We start from the raw sequence: 9,793 nt of genomic DNA on the forward strand, positions 1-9,793 counted from the left end.
GGCCAGACTCATTCTCAGAGGGACCAGACTCGTTCTCAGAGGAGGCCAGACTCGTTCTCAGAGGAGGCCAGACTCGTTCTCAGAGGGACCAGACTCGTTCTCAGAGAAGGCCAGACTCGTTCTCAGAGGGACCAGACTCGTTCTCAGAGGAGGCCAGACTCGTTCTCAGAGGGACCAGACTCGTTCTCAGAGGAGGCCAGACTCGTTCTCAGAGGAGGCCAGACTCGTTCTCAGAGGAGGCCAGACTCGTTCTCAGAGGGACCAGACTCGGTCTCAGAGGAGGCCAGACTCGTTCTCAGAGAGACCAGACTCGGTCTCAGAGGAGGCCAGACTCGGTCTCAGAGGAGGCCAGACTCGTTCTCAGAGGAGGCCAGACTCGTTCTCAGAGGGACCAGACTCGTTCTCAGAGGAGGCCAGACTCGTTCTCAGAGGGACCAGACTCGTTCTCAGAGGAGGCCAGACTCGTTCTCAGAGAGACCAGACTCGTTCAGCAGTACTAACATCGCTGGCGGGTTAAAGTGTCTCCCTCAACTCACACCTGATCTTTCCCCATACTTGCTTCACTAGTTCGGTTATTATATTTCACTGGCTTGTTTCAAAATTCAAAATTCAAATTCAAATATTCAAATTTCATTGTCATTCTCATCCGGGATTTTTTTATTAATTGTCTTCGCGTTCCCCCTCGTGCTACTGGTACTAGTCCATGCTTGCCTGTACCGGATGAGAAATATGAGAGACAAGGCGATATAAGGAAAAATACAGAGCGAAAGAGAGAGAGAGAGAGACAGATCGAGTAGAGTTAAAGAAGGGGAGACAGAGAGAGGAAGCGAGAGATGCTGGACTAGTGTTTGTGTGTGTGTGTGTGTGTATTCACCTAATTGTACTCACCTAATTGTGCTTGCGGGGGTTGAGCTTTGGCTCTTTGGTCCCGCCTCTCAACCGTCAATCAACTGGTGTACAGATTCCTGAGCCTACTGGGCTCTATCATATCTACATTTGAAACTGTGTATGGAGTCAGCCTCCACCACATCACTGCCTAATGCATTCCATTTATTAACTACTCCGACACTGAAAAAATTCTTTCTAACGTCTCTGTGGCTCATCTGGGTACTAAGTTTCCACCTGTGTCCCCTTGTTCGTGTCCCACCCGTGCTGAAGAGTTTGTCTTTGTCCACCCTGTCAATTCCCCTGAGAATTTTGTAGGTGGTTATCATGTCTCCCCTTACTCTTCTGTTTTCCAGGGATGTGAGGTTCAGCTCCTTTAGCCTTTCCTCGTAGCTCAATCCTCTCAGTTCCGGGACGAGCCTGGTGGCATACCGCTGAATCTTCTCTAACTTTGTCTTGTGTTTAACTAGGTATGGACTCCAGGCTGGAGCTGCATACTCCAGGATTGGTCTTACATAAGTGGTATACAGGGTTCTGAAAGATTCCTTACACAAGTTTCTGAAGGCAGTTCTTATGTTGGCCAGTCTAGCATATGCCGCTGATGATATTCTTTTGATGTGGGCCTCTGGAGACAGGTTCGGTGTGATATCAACCCCCAGATCCTTCTCTCTATTTGATTCTTGCAGGATTTCCCCTCCCAGATGATACCTTGTGTTCAGCCTCCTGCTCCCTTCGCCTAATTTCATCACCTTACACTTTCCAGAGTTGAACTTCATCAGCCATTTTCTAGACCATTCCTCCAGTTTATCCAGGTCATCCTGTAGTCTCTGTCTATCTTCATCCGTCTTGATTCTTCTCATAATTTTTGCATCATCAGCAAACATCGAGAGGAATGAGTCTATACCCTCTGGAAGATCGTTCACATATATTAGAAACAGGATGGGTCCAAGTACTGAGCCCTGTGGGACTCCGCTGGTGACATCTCGCCACTCTGATGTCTCCCCCCTCACCGTTACTCGCTGTTTCCTGTTGCTTAAGTACTCCCTTATCCACTGGAGCACCTTCCCTTTTACTCCTGCCTGTTGCTCTAACTTTTTTAACAGCCTTTTATGGGGTACTGTGTCAAAGGCTTTTTGGCAATCCAGGAAAATGCAGTCGGCCCACCCTTCTCTTTCCTGCCTAATTTTCGTTGCCTGGTCATAAAATTCTATTAAACCTGTGAGGCACGATTTACCATCTCTGAACCCATGTTGGTGGTGCGTTACAAAGTTATTTCCCTCCAGATGCTCTACGAGCCTTTTCCTCACGATCTTCTCCAGCACCTTGCATGGTATACAAGTTAAGGAAACTGGCCTGTAATTCAGTGCCTCTTGCCTGTCACCCTTTTTGTATATTGGGACCACGTTAGCTGTCTTCCAACTTTCTGGTAAGTCTCCTGTTTCCAGTGACCTGTTATACACCATGTGTGTGTGTGTGTGTGTGTGTGTGTGTGTGTGTGTGTGTGTGTGTGTGTGTGTGTGTGTGTGTGTGTGTGTTTACTAGTTGTGTTTTTGCGGGGGTTGAGCTTTGCTCTTTCGGCCCGCCTCTCAACTGTCAATCAACTGTTTACTAACTACTTTTTTTTTTTTTTTCCCACACCACACACACACACACACCCCAGGAAGCAGCCCGTGACTGCTGACTAACTCCCAGGTACCTATTTACTGCTAGGTAACAGGGGCACTTAGGGTGAAAGAAACTTTTGCCCATTTGTTTCTGCCTCGTGCGGGAATCGAACCCGCGCCACAGAATTACGAGTCCTGCGCGCTATCCACCAGGCTACGAGGCCCCTGTGTGTGTGTGCGTGTGTGTGTGTGTGTGTGCGTGTGTGTGTGTGTGTGCGCGTGTGCGTGTGTGTGTGCGCGTGTGCGTGTGTGTGCGCGTGTGTGCGTGTGTGTGCGCGCGTGTGCCTCTCTTCACCAGTTATACAACTACGGGATCACCATAGCCCGTGCTACTTGGAACTTTTTGTTCCCAGTAGCTGAATCTATAACAACAACACCAGTTATACAGGAGGGACAAGCGCTGGTGCGGGCACCTTCACGCTGGACTACAAGGGTCACCGCGTACACCTTCACGCTGGACTACAAGGGTCACCGCGTACACCTTGAGTGCTGGACAAGGAAAATTATCTCTATTTAAGAGAACGCTGATTGGGAGGGTAAGCTCGCGCATTTTCAAATTAAAATTAAAATGAGTTTATTGAGGTATAAATATTCACAAAGGGATGAGGTAGCTCATGATCTAGTGTCTGGCGTGATGGCGGAGAGGACCAGACTCGTTCTCTGGGGGGTCAGACTCGTTCTTTGGGGGTAAGGCTCGTTCTCAGAGGAAGCAGACTCGTTCTCAGAGGAAGCAGACTTGTTCTCAGAGGAAGCAGACTCGTTCTCAGAGGAAGCAGACTCGTTCTCAGAGGAAGCAGACTCGTTCTCAGAGGAAGCAGACTCGTTCTTAGTGGGGTCAAACTTGTTCCCAGCGGGGCCGGACTCTTGCTACTGATGGAAAAGAGACTTGTACTGTGGGGGCAGTATTCTTGTGCTCTGTGAGAGTAAACTGGTATTTCTGATCAGGGGCAAAAAAGACACTGACAGTATGGGGCTTATTTTATTGGTAAAATAAATTCTGCAGAACATGTAGATATATAAAGTAAGAATTAACAAAAATAACAATTCCAAGTCCGAGTACTAGTATTTTTTTTTTTTTTGAGATATATACAAGAGTTGTTACATTCTTGTACAGCCACTAGTACGCGTAGCGTTTCGGGCAAGTCCTTAATCCTATGGTCCCTGGAATACGATCCCCGCCGCGAAGAATCGTTGTTACAACCAAGTACACATTTTACTGTTGCGTTAAACAGAGGCTACAGTTATTAAGGAATTGCGCCCAGTAAATCCTCCCCGACCAGGATACGAACCCATGACATAGCGCTCGCGGAACGCCAGGCGAGTGTCTTACCACTACACCACGGAGACTGTATTTAACTTAAAAGGTACACCCGTAGTAAGTATGAGATAAGCTTAGCCTAGTGACATGGTAAACGAATTCTGTAGAAACCTAAAGCTTAACTGGTACTAGAATTAAGGCCGTGGGCAAATGTGTAGTAATTATATAACACTAGGATATAACAGGTAGGACACAAAGAGTAACTAACAAGTGAGTAGACCATATAACACATAATGGAGCCCGACCAAGAGGCCGTAAAGACCTAATGAATAAGGAGAAGGGGTTCCTGACTACAAGTAGGGCTTACTAGCACCTAGACTGGGCAAAGTATCAGCTGCGGACAGCGGGACACTTGGGGACCGGCGCTGCACCCCCCCTTCCCACTTGCAGTGGGGAAAACTGGAAGGACAACTGGGTCCAAGCATGACAGGGAAATCAAAGACAGCCGCTTGCAATAAGGGGAGGTGGGTGGGAGTTGCGAGGGCAGCGGCGAGGGCAGGCGAAGTGAGGGCAGAGCCCCGATTGATTGATGAAGATTAAGCCACCCAAGAGGTGGCACGGGCATGAATAGTCCGTAAGTGGTGGCCCTTTTGAGCCATTACCAGTATCAAAAGCTGATACTGGAGATCTGTGGAGGTGCGAAAGCACCCTGCGTGACGGGAGATGTCTCCCGTGGCAGAGCCCCTCTTTACCCCAGTATTTATATGGATGGCCCCAGACTGCCTGCGCAACGCCGCGGGACGCGCTGCGCAATTGTTTCTTTCTCTCCCATCAAAAACATCTCCGCTTGCGAAGCAGAGGTAAATTTCTGAGAGGAAGGTAAACCTCGTCCTCCTTCGGGTGTATCACTTGCTCTGGGGGCGAGGGAAAGACGTGCTTCTGGTGGTGAGCGAAGTAATGATCAAGAGAGAGCTGAGCTGACTGTACATCACTTCCATCCTCACCTCAAAAAAAACTATTTCAATAATACATAAGATGCCGATGCGAGAACAGAAGGTTATAATACTAACCTACTTGATAGTGGTTATATGTCCCTCGAGAAGAGTATCTAGTGACAAGTGTTGTAAAGGAATGGTTCAAGACAGGAGACGAAAACAGATGTTTCTTCACCCACAGGGTTATAAACCCATGGAACCGCCTACCCGCCGAAGATGTAAATGCCAAAACTGTTAAATATTAAAATCCAGCTGGAAAAAATTATCAAGGCAAATGGGGGGACCTTTGACAAGCTGCCGGCTTCCTGTCATCGTCAAGACCACTAGAGTGTTAGTGGCTCTCAGGTAAATTCAGGTAAATTGAAGAGGGTAAAAGGGACAAGATACTGGGGAGAGTGAAGGGCAGACGCGGGTCCGCTGGAGCTTGAGGCCTTGTGTTTATGCAACCCGTTCTCGCACTTGCTTATAGTCAATATTGGCTTATTAATAAGTTTTATGTGACATACTAATTTATTGTGAATATTTTAGTTTTAAATATTTTAGGTGTTTAGCGAATCTATAGGAAGTGTTTGTACCTTAAAAACTAAATATAACTTGGCATATACCACATATGTACTTATTAATCAGCCAAATAGTGACTACAAGCAATAAGTCATATATGTACTGTCTTGTGCGAGAGCGGGTTGCTTTATCTCGTGTGACAGATATACTGTAAGCTGGCTAATGAGGTCTCCCGCTTCCTAGTTTGGTGATATCTCTGCCCGAAACGCTGCGCGTACTAGTGGCTTTACAAGATTGTAAATACTATGGTATATATTCTCTCAAACCCAATGTACCTTCTTGTATATAAATAAATAGAAATAAAAATAAAAAAAATAAAATATGAGGAACACCATGGGCACACATTTATTACCACTCATATGCTACGTTAATATCTAGCCTACTATCAACATCAGAGGCCCGAGACTGTTCAACACGCTTCCACTACACATAAGGGGCATAACTGGCAAACTCCTCATAGTGTTCAAGAGAGAATTATCAACATCAGAGGCCCGAGATTGTTCAACACGCTTCCACTACACATATGGGACATAACTGGCAAACTCCTCATAGTGTTCAAGAGAGAACTGGATAAGCACCTCCAAAGGATACCTGATCAACCAGGCTGTGACTCATACGTCAGGCTACGAGCAGCCGCGTCCAACAGCCTTATTGATCAGTCCAGCAACCAGGAGGCCTGGTCGACGACCGGGCCGCGGGGACGCTAAGCCCCGGAAGCTCCTCAAGGTAAGGTAGCCTCTGTGAAGCGTGACAGTACCAGATGAGACCCGAGACTAGCGTGGAGTACCGGGACGCACATCATGGTCTATCTTGCTGATGAACCACCCACCTCACTTATGTCTACCACACCCTTGAAAACAAGAAATAACTACCATTGAATCCCTATTACTGTGAAGGGACTATAGGGGCTAAAAAAATGCTATACCCACAAGAACCCTGTGACAGTCAACAACCAGAAATGTTCGCAGCTTTAGTGAGAATATTTATGCTCCAAAAAATATTCCACAATCCAACTCATTTCAGTCTTTCACCTGACATGAATTCGTTCACTTGTCGAATTGCGTAAATATAGGACACAATAAACTTCAGAGGTCATAAATATATCCTTATATGCAATTTTATATTAATATACAAAGGAACATTCGAATTTATGCTGCTACCCTAGGCTAAATGAGGACGACGGGGAGCCGGTCGGCCGAGCGGACAGCACGCTGGACTTGTGATCCTGTGGTCCTGGGTTCGATCCCAGGCGCCGGCGAGAAACATTGGGCAGAGTTTCTTTCACCCTATGCTCCTCTTACATAGCAGTAAAATAGGTACCTGGGAGTTAGTCAGCTGTCACGGGCTGCTTCCTGGGGGTGGAGGCCTGGTCGAGGACCGGGCCGCGGGGACACTAAAAAAGCCCCGAAATCATCTCAAGATATAACCTCAAGATAAATGAAGGTTTACATAGCTTGTGCCAAGAACTAGCTACGTACTATGTTAAAACCCCATCTTGCAGGATGGTTAGTCATACAGGGGCCATGAATGTCATCACCAGCTTCCACTGACAATATTTGAATAGCTCATGAGGATATTCTCAATACCAAGGGAATGCGTAAAGTAATTGGAAAGCTCATACCAGCAGGTCTGCAGGCCTAATGAATAGATATTCCATAATGTAGTGAGATCATGACCCAGTTCTTTATGCTTGATTTGAGTTTATGCTTGGACTGCTTAGGCTTCATCACTTTTTATTTATTTATTTATTTATTTATTTATTTATTTATTTATTTATTTATTTATTTATTTATTTACTCATTTATTTATTTATTTACATACAAGAAGGTACAATGAGTTAGCTGTGAAAGTAGATATTTAGGTGATTAAGTGGTACATTCTTGCAAGGCCGCTAACACGCGTTGTCTCGGGCAACTTGCCACATGTAATGGAAGCCCAACCTGATCCTGGCAATCTAATCCTGGCAACCTGATCCTGGCAACCACTGTGTCCCACTCTCTGCGACACGTCTTGTGCTATCCATATATATATATATATATATATATATATATATATATATATATATATATATATATATATATATATATATATATATATATATATATATATATATATATATATATATTATGTGAGATCTTCTGAATAGTAGTTTCAGTGGTAGACACAGTTTATCAGCCAGTTCCTTTACAATTTGGGATTTATTTCCATCCAAATCCACACACCTGGTGTTTTAGATTCCTTTAATTTATCTATGCTAGTTCTGTTTCTTTCGCACGTTTTGGACATATCCCTTAGCTTATTGTCTCCTAGCCTGCTTCAAACATATGTAACTCATTGTCTCCTAGCCTGCTTCATACATTTGTAACTTATTGTCTCCTAGCCTGCTTCAAACATATGTAACTCATTGTCTCCTAGCCTGCTTCATACATTTGTAACTTATTGTCTCCTAGCCTGCTTCAAACATTTGTAACTTATTGTCTCCTAGCCTGCTTCAAACATTTGTAACTTATTGTCTCCTAGCCTGCTTCATACATTTGTAACTTATTGTCTCCTAGCCTGCTTCATACATTTGTAACTTATTGTCTCCTAGCCTGCTTCAAACATTTGTAACTTATTGTCTCCTAGCCTGCTTCAAACATTTGTAACTTATTGTCTCCTAGCATGCTTCATACATTTGTAACTCATTGTCTCCTAGCCTGCTTCATACATTTGTAACTCATTGTCTCCTAGCCTGCTTCATACATTTGTAACTCATTGTCTCCTAGCCTGCTTCAAACATGTGTAACTCATTGTCTCCTAGCCTGCTTCATACATTCGTAACTCATTGTCTCCTAGCCTGCTTCAAACATGTGTAACTCATTGTCTCCTAGCCTGCTTCAAACATCTGTAACTCATTGTCTCCTAGCCTGCTTCAAACATATGTGTGGGTCTTGGGATGCTGTCTAATCTTTGTAGTATAAACGTTAATGTAAAATATCCATTCAGATTGCTGGCCGTCTTCGTATAGTCAGAGAGAATCTATAACAATCTATATGTTGTTATAGATTCAGCTACTCGGAACAAGTTCCAAGTAGCGCGGGCTATGGTGAGCCCGTAACTTACCTGGCACAGGAGCGGGGCAAGTAGCACGGGCTATGGTGAGCCCGTAACTTACCTGGCACAGGAGCGGGGCAAGTAGCACGGGCTATGGTGAGCCCGTAACTTACCTGGCACAGGAGCGGGGCAAGTAGCGCGGGCTATGGTGAGCCCGTAACTTACCTGGCACAGGAGCGGGGCAAGTAGCACGGGCTATGGTGAGCCCGTAACTTACCTGGCACAGGAGCGGGGCAAGTAGCACGGGCTATGGTGAGCCCGTAGTGGACTTACCTGGCACAGGAGCGGGGCAAGTAGCACGGGCTATGGTGAGCCCGTAACTTACCTGGCACAGGAGCGGGGCAAGTAGCACGGGCTATGGTGAGCCCGTAACTTACCTGGCACAGGAGCGGGGCAAGTAGCACGGGCTATGGTGAGCCCGTAACTTACCTGGCACAGGAGCGGGGCAAGTAGCACGGGCTATGGTGAGCCCGTAACTTACCTGGCACAGGAGCGGGGCAAGTAGCACGGGCTATGGTGAGCCCGTAACTTACCTGGCACAGGAGCGGGGCAAGTAGCACGGGCTATGGTGAGCCCGTAACTTACCTGGCACAGGAGCGGGGCAAGTAGCACGGGCTATGGTGAGCCCGTAACTTACCTGGCACAGGAGCGGGGCAAGTAGCACGGGCTATGGTGAGCCCGTAACTTACCTGGCACAGGAGCGGGGCAAGTAGCACGGGCTATGGTGAGCCCGTAACTTACCTGGCACAGGAGCGGGGCAAGTAGCACGGGCTATGGTGAGCCCGTAGTGGACTTACCTGGCACAGGAGCGGGGCAAGTAGCACGGGCTATGGTGAGCCCGTAGTGGACTTACCTGGCACAGGAGCGGTGCTGGAATTGGTGGGTAGTGTAGACGAGGTCAGTGGAGGCGTCTTGGCCATTGTTGTCAGTCGGGCAAACAGTGACTGGCTCATATCTGTTATACATGTGTTACAATTAATATTGAGCTTCGATCACTATGTGAAGACAAAGTTTAAAAGAACAAATCCACAAGGGCCGTGACGAGGATTCGAACCTGCGTCCGGGAGCATCCCATTTTGTGGATTTGTTCATTTGATACATCATTTTAGTGTGATCTCTGTGTGTAAAGTTTAAAAGACTCCGGATTATAGGAGCATATGAAAGATAACTGTTTTAGAGCTTATAAAAGAGTATAAAATTACATAGCAAAAAAATTATTTCCCTTCCTTCCTTCCTTCCTGCCTTCCTTCCTTCCTTCCTTCCTTCCTTCCTTCCTTCCTTCCTTCCTTCCTTCCTTCCTGCCTTCCTTCCTTCCTTCCTGCCTTCCTTCCTTCCTT

Source organism: Procambarus clarkii, chromosome 74, assembly GCF_040958095.1.
Source record: "Procambarus clarkii isolate CNS0578487 chromosome 74, FALCON_Pclarkii_2.0, whole genome shotgun sequence".
Classification (NCBI taxonomy): Eukaryota; Metazoa; Arthropoda; class Malacostraca; order Decapoda; family Cambaridae; genus Procambarus; species Procambarus clarkii.